We start from the raw sequence: 18953 nt of genomic DNA, 5'->3' as shown, positions 1-18953 counted from the left end.
CCGCGTAAATCCCATGCTTCCCGGTCAACAACACTCTGCAACAAACAGCGCTCGATCTTCCGACTGGGCGCCTCCACCTCAGTCAAATTAATGCCACCGGTGTCTGTATCTTTTCACGCGACAATAATCCCATTGCCATTGTAACTAGTCCCGGGGTTGTATTGGCAAAACACTCCACGCATGACGAGGTCGTTGGGCTATCAATTAGCCACCTACAGTTGAATTAAATGAAGCATTTTTACGCTTACGATTTGTATTCCATGGCGAGGTTTTCGTAACTTGGCACAAGTTTCATACAAGTTTTTGTTCGCTCCATTGTACCTTCAAAGCTAACAATTTCGTGTCTGTAATTTGTATAAAATTTGCTCCTGCCTTGGACTCGGCTGAACTGTTGAAAATCAATCTATCTTACAGCACTCATTAGCATCCTACGTGAGCATAATCCTCCGCTCATGTAACATCTCAATTTTCAAGCGCACCTCGCTCCATGCAGCCTTCATCCCACACACGGAACCGTCGACCACGAAATCCGCCCTCGTGTTCGAAAGAAAGAGTTCCCAACCAACCGAAAAGCACGAGTATCACGGTTCGTGCTGACGTCGCTGGTAACCACGCGAATTTCCGACTGCAGTGATTATGATCAACCCGCACACGAGCTCGTCCGCTTTCCAATAAAATCGCTCAATTCATGCTCACGAGAAAAACCCTTCCTTCTAGATAATGATGATCATGACGACGATAAGACCCCTCGCGGGCCACGGAGCATAATTTATCATTTTGAACCAACCTTTTCATGGGCGCACGGACACGCTCGAACTTGCCACGCGGAGCGTTCTTTTCGAGGTTTCGCTGCTCTTCACTAAGCTCCTCATTTTACGCTTGAAGGGCGAAACAAACACCGTGTATGATTCCGTGACTGAGCCACCCGTTTTCAAGCGGGAATCATGACCGCGATGATGACGATGATGATGATGATGAAATTTACCCACGACGTAAGCAATCTTCCCGCTGCCCTTGACGCGATGCGGGTATCTTTTCGCGCCTACGAAGAATTCTTGCGGCGTTCTATTATACTTTAAGCTTCTCACTTTCTGTCGCTTCCCGCTGAAGGGAAAAGGCAGTAAAATACGCATTCCGGTTCGGAAGGATTGAGATGGTAACCGGCGCGGTTTTGTATCGGGGCATGGCGTGGCCGTATGTAGCAAAATTGAAAATCAATCGTTTCATTCACTGAATTGCGATGCGACTTGGCACCTCTCTGGGCTCTCTCGACATAAAAATCCGTCCGCATTTCATTCCCTGCAATAACCACAAAATCGAAATATTTATATCTTACACATTATTAAACCCGGCCGACTGTTTTCTTTTTCATTCCCATCCAATACCCATCGCCAGTAGGGCTGCTCGTTTCCTTTCTCCGACACGTTTCTGCAGTGGAATCGGTAGGAATTGGTTAGCAAAACTCACAGGATACGCCCTCGCCATCGTCACCAGGCTCATATGCATAAAACAGTCATAAAAATGAAAATCAACCCCTCATCAACGTACGGTCGAACGGAAGGCGAGCGATTTCAGAGGAAATACGTAAACTATTGATTTCCGATCGGTGAGCCGCACACACCCAATAATCAGGAGAGGTTATAGCTTGCATACTCACACGCCTGGAATGGTAAGCGTGAAATAAAACCTGCAGTACTCTCGCCACGTACGGCCACGCCAGTAAGGATGGATTACGATACAGATAACACCATTTGGTCAAGGTTTTGAAGTTTCACAATTCGCTGGGTGAACACATTTTACAGTACTATTTATGCTAAACATGCAACCATCGCTTCACTGCGCACGTGTACATGAACATGTGTCGGATTCTTCAGCTGACAGGACGAATAATTCTGCCAAACTGCATGAAGATACATTTCAATTACGTTTGCTGACGGCACCTCATGGCCTCCTGGAAACAATATATCCCGACACGTACCATAACTTCACACGAGCTTATGGATCTCGAGGACGTCGACGAATCGACGAATCTTTGCTACAGCAAACCCTTGATGCATTGTGATTCTTTTCCAGTATCGACTTGTTCCATCGCAGGTAGCCGCACTTCCTGGAATCGTGAATTCCCGCGGATGCTTCTTACATCTTAACTCCATATCTTGCGCATTCGAATGAACCCATCAATCACGCAAACTGTTTCGTATATGCTTGTCTTTTATTTCACTCGTGCACTTTTGTGCCCTTATTTGTGGGAAAGTGTAGCCAGCTTTAGTGCAAAGTGTGGCTCGATTGGAAATATGCTTTCTGCTTTTTGCAGCGTGTATATCCAGCGCTGCAATACATCCAGCGCTCTCGTTTAAAATGGAAATAATATTTGCTCTATTTATGCTTGAGCTATCCGCTTTGATCGTTCCGTTTTCGCCGCTATCATTTTGTGGTTCTCACTCGCTACGATGGCAGTTGGGCGGCAAGCGAATGCCCTTTACAAGTCCCACAGCGAACCTGGTCGCTTCGTCAGGATTCACAACGTTTCGTCGTTGCACGGCAAAAGCGACGGAACCCAAACAGAGCGGATCATCATCTCACAAGACATTCCGCTGCTCGTTTTCGTCATCCGTACACCCTTCTTCCGTCTCGATTCGATCACAAACCGTGAATGCTGGAGCAGCTCAAACACACGCTACATCCGAGCATCCAATCTCTGAGTCTGAGCGTGAGCACAACGGATGACGCAAAAAGCAAACGAAGGACGAGTTTTATTTAACCACCTAAACGATAGCCAAATATCACCCACGGCAGCGATATGTACATAATCAGCGAGTTGATTGGGGAAAATCGAAGCATAAAACCCGCCAGCTGGCAGCTTAATGGCAACCATTCCCGGTGGAAAACGTTGGGGAATAAATTTTCTCTACTAAAGTACGAAATGCGGGAAAGCCGGTAAGCAACGAACGATAAATAGTTTCAGTGGATGGAGCTTCAATTTTTCCATCGTACAATGATTTCACAGAATCTGTTTCCTCCCGGAAAGACCGGAATTTGTCAGCTACCTGGCGATGCAATCGCTTGAACGCCGCGGCACTGCCTGCAAAGTTCCGCATGTTTCGAAAAAAACAGATTCTTTACTTTTCGTACGATTACCGCAGTGTATGTAACAACAATCGTCCGAGCACGGACACAAGCAACTCATCCCGAAACGAAAGCCTTTCCGAAGACGGCCGCAAGCGAAGGGATGAAATGTACGCTCGCTAGCCTGTCTTCATCAACGAACCTCCATCAGTTCTCCCGAAAATGGGTTCTAATTTAACTGTATGACTATGGGTAGGTCGCCTTTTTTGTTGTTTTGCTTCGTGCGTTTCGAGCGGGTGCTGGCCAAGGGTTGCTCTTCCATCGGGAGAGTATTCAAACACGGCAAAAATTAATATACGATGCAAAAACAACCACCACCAAAACCACCGCCTGTGGCCGCAAGGGCCACGGCGCTCGGCCGGCGTCCCTTTTTTATTCCGACACAAAAGTCTACCTATTAATTTTTAATTTTACTTCATCTGCCAATTCGAGCTGCGGCCGCCTGCTCCGGTCACGACCGGCACACGGCTGGTAAGAAAACAAGGTGGGTAATTCTATCTTTGGCTTGTTAATAAATTAACCATTTTGTCGACTCGCACCCATTTCCAAAAAAGCCGCCAGTAAGTAAGAAAAACGGGCCCCAAACATAATAAGAAACCCCAAAGAGCTCCGTCTCAAGAGCGCACCGCACGAAAGCCCCGAGAAAGTGGAAAAGCAAATATTTGAACAGGAGAAAGCCTGCGACCGCGGGTTGACTTTCCCGGAGCCTGTCAACTCGGCACGCTTATTCTTTCCGGCGGTTCTGTTTTTGTTTCCTCTCTTGCGAGCTCATTTTTGCGTACACCTCCGCGTGAGGTCCAGGGCCAGCGCGAGTGCGAGTGAAACATTGTTCCACTAATCCCACGTCACACGAACCATGCCGTGGATGGCGCCGGTTTTTGGGCCGCAAACTTTTTTCATCACGGTGCCACCCCGTGGTGCTACACGGGCCCAGCACTATGCTCGGATAAACTCACCTTTTGCCGGCAGGACCTTATCGTGAATCAATCAAAGTCCCAGCGGAGCGAAACTTTGACCCGAATGTGCTTCAAATTCATCTGCATTACCGCTTAATCCTTTCTAATGGTTCCTTTTTCGCCTGGGGGTTCGTGCGGCAGGGCATCCTTGCGAGGGGCAAACGGAACTCTGCCGCATTAATTACTAGAGGGCGTCACGGAGGCGCCAGAATGCGGGACGAAACGCTCAGCTCAGCCAGCAGGAGCGAACGCGCAAATTAAAACCCGTTCTTATTTCGAGCTCACCGCGTCTCTAAGTCCGTACGCGCTAATCGACTTACACCACCCGACTGTTTTATTTCCATAACAACACTCACTTTACTAATCTTGCTCCACTAGCCACCTAGCCGGCCATCTCCACAAGTCCTGATCAACGTCACCGCAACGAGAAGAAACGGGGCTCCATCGATGTTATTAAGCAAATGAAAACCAAATAGCGAAACACCCGAAGTCAGCCGGAGGAGCGGCTTGGCCTTGGGCGGAAAATGGGCGGTGCTTTCCCGCAAGCAAATACGCATCTCGGCGGCGAAGGAACGCTAAATGGCACGTCACGAGGCTCACCCAGCCGAGGTTCGCCATTCCTGAAGCGGTTGCGCCACCGAGACGATGCCTTCCATCACTCAGCTGCTGGATCGCATTGTTTTCGACGATTTTTATCATCGTCACAGGCGAAAAAAGGCAACATTCTTCGCAGTGGAAAGTTTTGCATTTTAACCCAAACGCCGGTACGATTTATGCGCTCTCTTTTTCTTCCCCCAGCCGACACGGCACGGTAGACGCGGTGGACGCCGGGAGAAAGAAAAAACGGCAGCAGAATGCTGAGTGCTATTCACTTAACTTTAGATTAAGCAATTACGAGGTAAAATTTTACCGCAAATGTGCTGCTTTTTGCGAATTAAAATACAACTTTGCCGCCTTCGGCTGCTTGCCAATCAGCCGGGAATGGTAAGGGCTCGAGCGCTCGGCGCGGGTTGTTTGGCTAGGATGGCGCAACGGACTCGGATCGACGGGGAAAGGAAACGCACTCTCCGCAAGGCAAACAAGCCCCACCACCACCCACCGCGCGTGTTGGGTTTGCTCCAGCACGGAAATTCCCTTTGTGCGCCCTCGCCACCTTGGTGTCCCGGCTAGCCTGCCAGAGCCTCGTAATAAACCACCCGAGTTCGCAGCCATTCTGTGTCATTAGCAGCGGCGAAAAGGAAAACTAGTTGCAGTAAACTAAAGTTAAATTTATGCTCGTTTCATCGCCGCTCGGGTGCAGCCCGGGTCTCGGATAGCGCAGTGTTTGAATGTGCCCTCACCCGAGGCTCGAGAGCCGTCGCCTCCGCTGCCACCACCGACAGTCACTGTCATTCGTGACTGCTGCAGAAAGTATGAAAATTAAATTATGCTTGCCCTTTGCCGGGCTTTTCGAACATTTTTCATTCGCCTGTGCCCGTGCGACGGCGGCAGCAGCCATCTTTCGCTCTCGTCCTTTCCGCACGGGTGTCAATGTGTTCCAGTGACTCCTACGCTTTCTTTTTATGGGCCAAACTTTTTTGTCACCGCGTCATATTTCCGTAAAATCGCTTCTTCATTGCCAGGCGCCGCGTGAGGTGCACCAACGGACGCAAAACGCAGGACACAGAAGGCTGCCCGGGGCCACGATCGCACCGAAATGCTTATAAATATATATTTTGACAACAGCTTTCGTCTAGGTTGCAGCTCGGTTTAAAAGCAGCACAAAATATCGTTTCGTTTTAATCGAGAGCCATCTGTTCCATTTCCTGAGTGTGTGTGTGTGTGTGTGGGAGAAAAGAAGGAGCAGCATAAGAAGACGTACCATTTCCCAGGCGCCGGTGCTGCCGAGGCGAAGGAAATTCTACCGCCATACTTTGTACCATTTTTCGCCCGGCTTTTCGAGTGGCCCGGATAGGGAGCACAAAAAAAATCGAAGGCGATAAACCGGCAATGGTAAGCCGGAATCGAGCTCGAGAGAAAGAGAGCAAACCGGCGGAAATAGTGTTGGCAGTCGAGGCAAAGAAGAAGAAAAAAAACACATCCTTTCCACCAGCAAGCACACACACACACACACGTGCACCGGAATCTCATTGAATGAAAACGCAAGCTGCACCTAACGCTGCACCATCCTTGGGAGCATTCGCCAGGACGCTTCCTCGGTGTCTTCCCCAAACTGACGCGTAAAAAGTCAGGTCAAACTTGGTGAAGGTTGAAAAATTATATCTTTCCACTTTGGGGAATGCAGTGTTTCCGACCGACCGGCATTCGCATTCGCCCCATATCAGCCAAGCTTCGGTGTGCTGGAGCATCAGTGACCCGCTGGCGATCAGAGTCTTACTCCAGCTGGAGCTGCTGTCGGTGGGCTCCCGGCACGGTAGGTGGCTCTGGAAAACTTTAAAATTATAAATTGGCTTTGAGCAACCACCAGTTACGGTGGTGCACTTATTCGGATCCTGTCGTCTGGTCTCGGGGGCGCTTCACTTCAGCTTTTAAAAACTGTTAGCATCCTGGTGCTGCTGGTCCCGGGTCGATGGTGACCTCTCCAAACGACGACAACTCGACGTCGACGGACTCCAGCCATCGATTCATGTTGGGGTGGCGAGGGTGCATTAGAGGACGCTCGAGAGGCAGCAAATGAGACCTTGGCCCTGGGCATCTGGCCGAAAAGTGCACACACTCTTTATTTGCACACCATTACTGCATCGAGGTGGTTACGTTGGCAGCGTATGTCCATCGGTCGAAGCGCTTACTTCCTTGAACGCCCGAAAACTACGCAAACCAAACCTCGAAGCGAGTTTTCGAATCCAATTCCTCAGACGTAGACGACGCGGTGAGCAGCCATTAGGAAGATTAACATGCACAATTATACGCTCCATCAACTCCATTCCAGAGCACGAGCTTCAATTACGAATAATTTTCCGCAAAGGGAAACCCTATTACGAACTGGCATTCGTATTAGCTTTTATGCCAGGCGTGGAGGCGTGGAGAAAAAAATGCAGCGAGCGCACAGCTAAGAAGACCACAAATACGAAGAGCAAAGCAATGGACGCTTCATAAATGATTTGTCTCGGTTAGGGTGTACATTGCACAATTACGGTTGTTGGAATCATTCGATTACCGTCACTGCCCTTCCGTGTTATCCTTCCACCTGTGTGACGTGGCTTTTGCCACCTTCGAGGCAGTTGCCGAGCAAGTCCACTTGCGAAATCTGGCACCAATAGGCAAAAATGGCAGCAGTATCCTTGGCAGCAGGCTCGCACGACGGAAGCTACTGAGAGACAATAAACAACGACATGACATTTATGGTGCTAAACAATATTGCCATCCCAGCGTCCCAGGGTTCCGCCATCCGACTGCACTCAAATTTATCCGTTTTGTTTTGACCAAGTTTCCAGCAAAAGGGCCTCACCAAGTCGGCCGCCCGGTTCGTCTTCCGCCCACAGGCCAATTACCCTGGCCAGAGCATCCGCACGTTGCGTATTGGCGAGCAAAGTACATAAATGATTCATCCTGAACGCTGTTACCAGGCATGCCACCGGCCCCTGAATAATAGATGTGTAAATTGACTTTGAATCACTTCAGGGACAAAAGGATTTTGTTTACCAGCAAACGAACTCCGGCGGTCCGCGGCTAGTCCATGCGGGCGAAAGAGGCCCCCAGAGTACACCTGGGAAACAATGGCTCACCCCGACGCCACAACGACCAGAACGACCCCGGGGGCGAGCATGGAGCGGGACGCCAGCCACACATAACGGTCGGAACGAACGTCGGCCGGAGTCTTCGCCAGCTTCCGTTCAATAACGTTATAAAAGGGCCAGGCACGGAACTGCTTTCCTCCCACCGTTAAAAGCTCTGGGATATGTATATGGCAATTTACTCGATCCTGCAGCTACGATCTTCAAAGGGGTTTTGTGAGAACCCGGCCGGGCAGCCCGACGGAGACGAGTTTCTACTATCGACAGAAGCTGGCCCGGAATTGGGTATCTCTCTAGCCGATGAGTACACGATGCTAGTGGTGCTGACCGGGCGCCAACACGTACGTTGTTAACAATTCGCCCGGCCGGAGCAGACGACAGGACTGGAGAAGGTCTCAAGGCGACCCTGGTGGTTCTGGTGGGCTGTTGATTCATGCAGAAGATACAGTTTAAATCGTGCTCGAATCAAACAGTCCGGCAGAAAGCACATCAAATAATTGGATGCAATTAGATATTTATGAGAATTCAACGGCTAATCTACTTTTGCTGACGGTTTGCACCAGCCGCTCACACTTGGTCAGTGCACTTGTAGCCATCCGAAAGGTGTTACTGAGCCCACTCTCGTTGAAGAGCACAAACCCTTCACCTACTCGCAGTATACCGTCGGCCATTGGCATTGAAACTGTTGCCCGAGGACATAAAATTGCGATGATATACTAAGGGACATCACATCCACCTGAAAATGGGGTTGATATTTAGATTAGCTCGTCTCGGCTACACAATCCTCTATGACCCACACCGCAGGCGACCGTCCGGGAGGATCGACTACTCTCCTTGGAGACCCCAATCAAATCCCCAATAGATTGCGGACAGCGACCTACACACATACACCCACCCGCGCTCACCCACCACCCCATACATGATGCCAATCAAAACAGCCTCACGGATGATTGGCCAAGCGTTAAATTAATTCGTTCAACATATTACAGTCAGCAGTTTCTAGCCAGCTCCTCTGCCGGAAACCGCATCCGCCCCAGAGCTGCTGGGAGTTCTAAATCTGTTAGCAACTCTCGTTCGCGCGAAGGGAAAAGTAGTTTTTAAGGAAGTTCGTTTACCACTTCCGCCCAGTCATCGTATAAGTTGATTTTCTTCCGCAAGTTATGATTTTCTCACCACCATGACTCGGCACCAATGGCCGGGAATTAAGACGTCTTAATAACGCCCGGCGACAACGCATCTCGGTCCCTTCCGGGAGCTCCTAGGCCAGAATGCGACCCGACGTGGCCTAACCTGGAACGAGCATCAGGGTCCGGCTTTTGGTGCTCCCTAGCTGCCACGGTGTTGGTAAGGATTCAAGGATGTCAAGGTCAAGGCGCACCGGGTCAACGTCGAACAGCGGTTGGGACATGCGTTTATGAATATTAACGATGCTTCCTTCCCGCAAGCCACAAAATTAAAAGTTATGACCATACAAACGGACGGGATATTAACGAAAATATATGTAACCATTCCCAAAACGCAATTCTAGGTCGCCCTCTGGGCCCGCCTGTCAGCGGTCGAAGCGGTCAGGCCCACGAACGAGGTGATACACACAAGGCACAGTATGGAAATAATTGAAATGCCCCAAAACACAACCCCCGTGACCCGTTTCGCTCGACCACCACCAGCCAGCCAGACATTCCCATTTTCCAGCCTTGGCTCGAGGGCGAACGAGTGCGCAGAGAAAAAAGCCCTTTTGCTCGCTTCCGTAGCACTCCAGCGGAGTCGCAAAAACAGCCATAGGTGAAAACATCGAACTCTTCAGCATGCGCACCAGGCGACAGAAACAAAAAAGGTTCCATTATTTATGAACATTTCGCGAATGCCAACCGTGTTCACGCTTCCCACGCCCGCCCAAGCGCGGCTACTATTTTCGATTTCCATTTTCCAGATCTAAGTAAAATCAAGAGCCCAACGGCGACGAAATCGCACCGGCTCCGGTTGTGGCTGCCATTACCATTTCTAAATCATTTGCCAAGCGAAGGAAAACAAAATAACACGCAGAAAAACACTAGCCCAATGCCAGTGCTGCCGCCCAAGAAGTCATCTACGAATGCGAACGAATTATGCTGTCCCGCTGCCTATCAAAGCAAGCCGGAAGTTATTCAGTAGCTCAGCGCCGAGCTCCCGTTCTCGTTGAATTTGGTTAATTAGTATTTCCCCAGCACTGGAAGGGGGTTTTCCGGGCTCCTCGGCGGTTCGATTTCCAGCACCAGCGTGACATATTCTTAGCATCGGCCCGTCCCCGTGAGGCGTATGAAAAGTCAGAAAAACATCGATCGCGCCACACGAAAGTGAAAGAAATTCTGGTGATCAAACGAAACAACAAGGCGAACCAACACACAAACACACGAAGGCGCTTTGGCTTCCGATTTCGCCATTCCAACCAATCAACTGACGATGTCACGTTTTCGTTTTTATGACATTAACGCGCGGTCCATCGCCGGCCTCAAAACGCGACTTTGAAGCAATCGATCGTTCCTGCTTCCCTTCGTTTTCTTTTATCCGTTTCGGTGTGTTTCGAAGTGTGTGAGTGTGTGTGTGAGAGAGAGAGATAGGTAGAAGGAGGGGGGTGAGTTGGAGTGATATTTTTTGTGCAACCACCCAGTGAAAGGATTTGCCCATGTGAGAGGCAGTTTTTTGTTGTTGCTCTTGCTGCGTATATATCCGCCGTAGGGCTTATTCTTCCTTTTGGCGCCAACCCACCGTGGCTGGTTCGCTCGCCCACAGCTACATGTCCGGTCCATGCGAGTGGATCTTCGAACCACGAGCCCACGTGGACGCAGGGGAAAACGAAATGAAAAATCATCCGGAAGCGATGCTTTTCTTTCCAGAAGAATGATTTTCATCAAAGCTTGTCCGTGTCAACGTGATTTCATTTTGTGCACTTTTTTGTTCTTCGACCGGTCGCTTTTGCTGACATTCGGCCTTTTTCCTTTTTTTTTGCTGGCCCCCGGTTGATGGTGTTTTCCCTTTGAAATTTGACGGCCACACGACGTGAGCACGTGGAACAGGGCAAATCACCCAACACGACCAGGACCAAGCTAGCCGCTCGGGTTCCGGTGCGTTCGGACCCGCTCAGGACGAATTCCACGAACACGACTGCTTACATAGCAGCAACGGCAGCATCAACAGCCGCAGCACGGTCCAGCAGACTCCACCGGGATTCGTAAATCCTTGGGCTGGCAAATAAAACCAAGCCACCTCTGGGCTCGCCCGTCAGGCCCCAGGTAATCAATAGAATCAAAGGCTAACATGATCCATTCATTTGTGATAGAAATTTAATTGGAGACAAACGTGCCTCTGGTCCAATGTGACGGTCCCCACGGCACTTTCACAAACGCACACGGCGGACGGTGAATTTCCCTGCCCAAAGGGCTTCCCGTTCTGCTCAATGTCTGTCAAATGCAACCTAATACGTTATCCCTGTCAGCGGGCCTTTGAAGGGCCGCGCACTGGGCCGCTAAGCAGGTCTTTCCCAATAGGGGATATTAACGCAGTTGTGTGTGTGTGTGTATGTGTGCGTGTGTGCGTGTCGTATCCTAAGATGCCAAGGGGTGCCAAATTAAAAGCAAATCAAATAATAATCCAAATTCCGGTGGCGAATTTCGGCGCCGAATTTTCCGCTCCATCCCGAATATAGCACTCGGTAAGATCAGTGATGGTGGGCCTTTTTCCCCACGGGAGCCCAGCGCCGGTACGCTTAGTTAAGCTTTCAAGCGAAACAAGTTAACTGGAGCCGCCCGACCCCGTGTATGGAGGAGGAGGAGGAGGAGGAAGAGGAGGAGGAGTAGGTGGAAGGAAAAGTGCCCTTCCCTGTCATCCAATACAATGTCGCACCGATATTTGCTGTAGACAACACTTTCGGAACACTGATTAATTTTAACGGACTGGAAAGTTTTCATTACGCAACGCCCCGGTCCGTCGGACTGAGCCGCTGCACCGATTCCGGGTGCCGGTGTCCAGGCCTACCGTTTTCCACCCAAAGAGACAAGTACGACCGGCACCCAACACCATCAATTAGAAACCACGGCAAAGCACCCGGCCCGAGTCCTTCTGGGGAACGACTTTGGAAATTAAACCCACCACGATATTTAAATTTGTTCAAGATATTTACCTTTGTACTTGAAAATCTCATTTCCTCAAAGGATCTCGTTCTCGTGAACGTCTCGCGTTCCCTGTCTCACGCACATCTCGCGTCTCGTTTCCGCATTTCTTACCGTTCTTTTTCTCTGCGAAGGTTGCTGCTCTGCTAATGGTAATACTGCTGTTGCTGTTGCTGCTGCTGCTGCTGGTACTCTCGAACCTTCAACTCCTGCTTGCCAGCGCTACCCTCTCTCTGCAATCCGCTGTCTACAGAACGCATCGTTGCGCATATTGTTCGGGTGACCCTTTTCGTCCTGCCGATGCCAATCCCCGGGCCAACGTCGCAACGAGCCCATCCCCGAGCCTCCATCAATTAGTCGTGGGGATTAGGAAAAGAGATTATCTTTTAGGTTCAATTTGTACTATTTCTTCGAAAGCAGAACTTGCGAAAGTTGAGATTAGCCGTCGGGTTTACTCTCCAAGGTGATATTAATGGATGGTAAAAGTGGACGAGTGCGGCACGATGCGGCCCGAGATGCCCGGCTTTCGGCAATGCAGAGCAAAAGTTCGGGATTATCGGGGCAGAGGCCAAATATTCTCTTAAGCGTAGCATAATTTTAAAGTTCGGAACCAGGGTGCCTTTCTGCCTTATTTCTGCTGCTGCTGCCAGTGAGTAGGGATATAATTATCCGCCACAAATACATTGCTCCCAGAGCTCTAGCGACCGCCAGCTCAAAGGCGTATCCTGCTGTTATTCTTTCATTCGGCAAATTGCAATAGTTTCTACTTTGCCTTGAAAGCCGCCCAACAAGCCACTGTTATTTTTACATCCAAAAAGCGGTTCCTAAATCTCGCCCAGTGTGGCTTTTCGTACGGCCGTACGTCATACCTTTCATGCTACTGTACATCTACATGGCGTCGTTTTGTTTCCTATGCTCCATTGTCACTTTCTTGTTTTTCATAGCAAATTGTTTCTAGGTGTTATTTCCGACTCAAAAAGCACAGCTTCCTTGTCCTAGAAATGGGCGCTTTCCACTGCCTTTCTGTGCCACATTATCATCAAAGACTCGCTTCGAAAGCTCTCCCCCTCACTTGGCGTGCTCTAATCTCTAAAATTACAAATCAAGCCGGCCCATCCCATAATGACACCGGACAAGGATGGAGCAAAGTTTGAATTAAATTTCAGCCGCCATCGTGATTTCATGGCTCACGCCACTCCGTCTCGCACCGGCCGCATTCTTTCGACATTCCTCAACGCGTACCAGCGCTCGGGCTTCGATTGTTGGAATTCGCGCGATAAATATAATGCCCCAGCTCGCTCTCCTTCATGCCCCTTGGGCGAAGGACTCCTTCACCAGAAGCTGCAGAAGTGCAACCGAGCGTACCACCTGGCAGGGCACGGAGCCCGCGGAGAGGACTCCTGATGACTTAATCATATGAACTCGATACCCGGAGCTTCGATGTGGCCTACCGAGGATGTGAGTAATAACCGGGTCCTGATGAAACAGCATAAATTATGATGATTTTTCTCTCTTTCGCCCTATCCCTGGATGCCTCGACGATGGCCTGCTTGTCCGTTCAAGCCGGGCACAACTACGGACCACTCACCGAAGCGACCCAAACGGTAAGCATTGGCCTGATGAACGTAAATAACACGTTTGAGGGATGAGCCACACACTAAAACGTCGGAAGCCAAAGGTTGCGCACCCTTCAAATGAGGTTCAGACAAGACACCTCCTCGCTGCCAGACCCGTCTCTCAGCAGCCCTGTCGACGAGTAGGTGGCAATCTAGGCGCTCCATCGGAAACGTATTTTATGCAAATCAAATTTTTATATTAGAGCCCATTCGGAGGTCTCGCTGGTTGCTGCGAGCGTGTTCGTTCCGGGTGCTGCCCCATCTGCTCCACTGTTGCTCCAGCTGGATGGTTGTTCCAGCTGGATGGTGCGGTTTGCCGCAACCTCGCAACCATTGACGAGTGTCGAGTGGCCAACTCGCAGCTCGCACTATTTCCACCGATGCCCACCCGGTTGGCCGTGCGATGAGAAATGGAATGCGGTGCAATTTGAATATTTTGCCCACTTCACTCGCGGGACCACTATACTAGCGACCCACATGGCCTATTTGCCGGTGCAACTATCGTCAGTTGGTGCTGCTAGCTCTGCTCCTAGCTCGACCTGCAGCTCAGGATGATAGAGAGAAAGAAAGCAAGGAGCGAAAGTTCGCCTAAAAGTAGGCAAGGTATTAACAATTTATGAACGATGGCCCGGCGTCTCCTGGTGCATATCGTGCACTCGGAAAAGCGGAAAGAAAACCAGCTCGTGTAGCGGAAGCGTACTTTCTCGTCATTCATTCGGGAGCTGGCCGAGTCGACTCGCCTACATCGTGCACAGCCACAGCCGCCGCGCTTGGCCGGGTTTCGTTCGGATTTGTGACCTGATGGCTTGCACCAGCGGCACGGCACCCAACCTCGATGGTGGGCCCGTAGCTTGCAGCATCATCGTATCACCTCTCAAGTGAAAACTTTCTCGCCCTGCTAGCTACTGCCGGATCGTGTCTCCACCACCCTGGAGAACGAGTTGAAGCGTACACCAGCCGAGGTCTGCTCCGCGAACTTTGTTCCGGAAAATTTCAAGATGAGTGTTGAATCTTAATAGCACCGGAGCAAAGCGAGGCTCACATTGCTGTGTACGGTTGGCCCGTTATTTTTCACGCCCGTCGCACGCCTTTCCCCATGGTTTCTTTTCCCCGTACACGTTCACAGTGCGAAAAGATTCGCCTTCCAAAGGCGCGCGTCGACGAGGATGACTTCCATCCGTCGGTGCAGAATCGCAATGCACTTGTGCGAGTGCATCCTACCGCACTTTATTTTCCCCGCACCATCTTTCCTCGATCCTTTTCCCACCCCCTTCCCAGTGGGTCGGTGGCGCCCACGGTTAGGTTTCCGCCCTCGGCCAGCTTCGTTTTTATTTCACTTCGTGTATTATTTACGAACCATAAATCCGGATTTTGTAGCAATTAAAAAGTTTCATCAAGCGAAAGTTGATGCATCCGATGGGTCGATATTTCTTCGGCTTTGCTTCTCCCGGTTTCTGTTTCCTGCGTCTTTGCTGGTGGTACCGTTTCGAAGCCGGCAACATTTGTCGGCAGCATTTGCCGCACAGCTCGTCGAGTGTGCGTTCTCGAGCCGTCCCTACTTGTCTGGGCTATGTTACTTTCATATTCCGCCAGGCGCGCACCAGACCGGTCCCGGGAGTAGTCAGTTGTGAATTGAAAATTAACCTCCACCGCTAATGCAGTTGCACTCGCCTCATCTTTCCAGACGCCCGAGAAGTTATACGAGCAACGCTTGTCATCTTTTATTCCTGCTATAAAACAGCCCACTGTGCAGCGCATAAAGGGCCCCCAATTTAGATAGTATTAAACATTTATAACCGACTAACGATCTGTAACTTTTTTTTATCTCGGATGTATCACTTGGCTCCTTTTCGATTGAAAATCCACTCGAAGGCAAGCTTTTGTTGGTCGTTCCAACATAGGCAAAGAATACGTAACTTATGTCGGTTTAGCATTCATAGCAGTTAATATTTAGTAAAATTTTTGCGAAAACCCAAGTGCCAAATATACAAACACACATTGCCCGGTGTGTTGCCTGGTGATAAACTGTAGAGACTTTTCAACAAGTTCCCAAGCGCTTAGTGTATCAAGAAATGATCGATAAAATCGCCAATCCTATTTGTGGCCCATGGCTGTCTATTTTTTCTCTCGACACCTTCTACGAAGCTTCCAGTAGATTGGCGACGGCTGGTGTAAAACACGAGAAACAATGCAGCAGCCGACGATGCCACTGGGCGTATGGCTCGGATAAAAAAAACTAAACATCGGTTCTTTATATGCAAATAAAATCGATAAAAATTCCAACCCCCGCATTACGATGAGCACCTGAAAGCTACCCAGGGATTACGGAAATAAAATGTAAGAAGATAATATACCGCAAAATTGAAAGTTATAGGCGAGCCCGGGCGGCGCACACGAACACGATCGCAATACTAAATAACCACCTACTTTACGCGCCACAGGTTAGGGCACATAATCCCCTAACAAGTGAGTTGTGTCGCAGCGAAATTGGAAGGAAATCCCTTCCGAAAACTTTCCATGTCGTTTCAATACGTACAATCACAATCTTTTCCTTCCTTTTCGTCGCTTTTTTCTCGCGCCCCCTCACTCCCACCACACTCCCTCGCTGAGTGGATCCAACGCACCAAACGGACCGGTGGGGTTCAAGCTCGATAACTACCTCCGGTGAGCCGTTCCGTTCCGGTCGACTAAGGCCCGACCAAGCGGCTTCGGAGCACCTGCCGAAAGGATCCACCCTGTGTCCCGAAATCAATTGACTAGCGGGCGTACACACACCCGCGCCTTCCTCCCATGGAAAGGCTCTCTTGCTTTGGCGCTGTTTGTATCCGAAGCTCCGGTTCGTCTTATTCAGGGGAAAATCGTTAACAGTTTCGGTTCATTTTTTCCCTCCTGTCACTTGTCGGTGTGTCTTTGAGCTTCGAAAACACGCCGTGATTGGGGCAGCATGGCCGACGCAGCAAAAGATACCGGAAAGAGAAGAGTCATCACTGGGGCTGCTGCGGGACCGGCCTCCGGCTGCCGGTGAGTTATCCTCGAGGCTAAATGATGACTCAGGCAAGGTCCCGCCGTGCTCCCCGTTCAATAGGATCTGTCAGATTTCCATGCTCTCAGATCTCGACTCGGTCGAGAAACAAAATCTATAATCAATTGAACCAACACAAACTGAAAACTTTATCCGGGCCTTTCCCAAAAGGACCCGCTCGAGCACCGCCGCCGACGCCACAACCGGCCGCTAGCTCGTTGGTGCGTCGTTGGCTAGCGGATGCCCCCGGATGCCCAGGCTCGCCCGTGCCAATGTTGTCGAAATTCTTTCTACAAACTTCTCCCTCCGCCAGATGGCGGTGTCGACCGGATAGTGGGGTGCTTCGACCGGAGAGTCCTGGGAGGAAGGAATAGGAAGCAAACAGTTTCGGCAAGCATTAATCGGAGGAGGATGCCCAACTCTCGAGGCAGATTTCATTTCATATCCCGGAAGGCCGGTAGGCAGGGGAGCGGAGGCGAGCCGCGACGGAAAACAAAAAGTCCTCGATTCCGCTAGAGTTTTGACGTTCGGGACCGGGAAATTGCTGTACCCACAAACCCATGAATAAATTGATACCGTCTCCGGGTGTGTTGCCATGGCGAAGGCATGGCACGCTGTTTAATTGATTTCTCCCACACTGTTCTGTTTTTCAAATCAGAAACTTGCCATCGCTGAGCGACTGAGCCCGAGCACCACTGATGTTGGTGTACGTGTGTGTTTGTGTGTGAGTGTGCTTTGGCATTGCGCTCCTGGACCGTGACCGCGATGACGGAAAGGGCCACCGGAAAGGGAAAACAGCAACACCAACCCGAGAGTTCGATAGTCAAATGGAGAGAATTAATCAGAGAGATACAAACTGAATTAATCACGACTTGCACAGCGTTCTGTGCGGCGTTTGAAGGCAGAGCCGTTTTGAGGTGTTTTAAAGCGAAATTTCAAATAAGAAAAATAAAATGGCACAACAACAGAAACGACGCGGCTGGCACAAATGTGCGTGGCAAACGAAACGAAGACGAGAACGGCCATATCCGGTAATCCTAATTGGGTGCTGTTTGAAGTAGGAGCAGAAATTTTAATTACATAATCCTCGGAGCGCTGCTATTAGCCGGGTTTTATTCAGCCGGGCTGGAAAAAGCTCCTCCACCTCCAGCACGCAATGCTCACGCCTACAGTAGTTTCGATGTCAAGTTCTCTCAACCATGAACACGCAATGTACGCGGATGGGCAGCTTCGGAATGAAACAGGGCTAAAAGGAAATCACATGGAACAATGCATTCACACATCCTGCGTTCGTTTACCGAGGTCAATGTGATGAATGATCTGCGGGGCGTCTGCGGCTGCTGAATATCGGCGACCACAGAAAAAAACAAAACTACCTTTGGAAAACGACACCATAATTGAGCTGATACGCGCGAAATACCCCAAAAATGTTCATAAATATACCGATTGCATTCGGCGATACAGGTGCTGAAGATCAATTAAAAGCTCGTAAATTCAATTCGACGAAAGATCGAAAATTGATTTTGAATTGCTATTAATACTTTACGTCCTCTTAGCGGTTCGGATGTAAAATGCAAATTGGTTGAATCTCGATAAAAGCTAATACTTTGGGGGAATGGGAGAAATTTCCGTTTCATCATTCTCATCATTATCATCACCACACCCGCCGTCGTGTTCTCCGATACGCACCCTCTGCAGGTCCGGGACCTGGACGGTCACCCTTATAAGCCTACGATACGTTGGGAGACGACCTGCGATCAACCAGAAGTCGGCCGTCCATTCCCATTAATGGAAGTCGCTCGTCCCAAAAATCCTACTGGATATCGCGCCGAACTTCGTCCATGCGGAAGTTAGTTCTCGAAAGACCACCCAGTTAAACTCCATCAGTAAATTAAATTGCTTGCCAACTTATGGTTGACCTCCTGCTATTCCTAGAGGAAAACCGCACAGAATTGCATGAGCTCTAGCCCATCGCAACCATCACACTCGGTCCCATTATTGGACGCTGGAAACACCCAGCTACCCCTCTAAACCACCTTTAACTACCCCAGGGAACTCTAAACCATTTTTAACACTAACATAGCATCCTACGAGCCCTGTGGAAATGCTCGATTTTCAACATTTTGCACACTTCATTCCTCACAGAGCGATGCCATGTGCTGCCATGAATCGTCCCCTAGCATGGCCCTGCACAGTGGCTAGCATTTTGTGGTTTTCGTTTCAATTAATTATTTCGCAACCATCTCTGCAGCCCGTTTTCCGCGTCCCTTTGCACTAATTTCTAAATTAAAGCACTCACCGTTCACTTTAACGATGCATGATGCAACACGATGCATGGTGATGTTTGCATAGCT

The sequence above is a fragment of the Anopheles nili genome, chromosome 3 (assembly GCF_943737925.1).
Source record: "Anopheles nili chromosome 3, idAnoNiliSN_F5_01, whole genome shotgun sequence".
Classification (NCBI taxonomy): Eukaryota; Metazoa; Arthropoda; class Insecta; order Diptera; family Culicidae; genus Anopheles; species Anopheles nili.
This window is presented reverse-complemented; position numbering follows the sequence as displayed.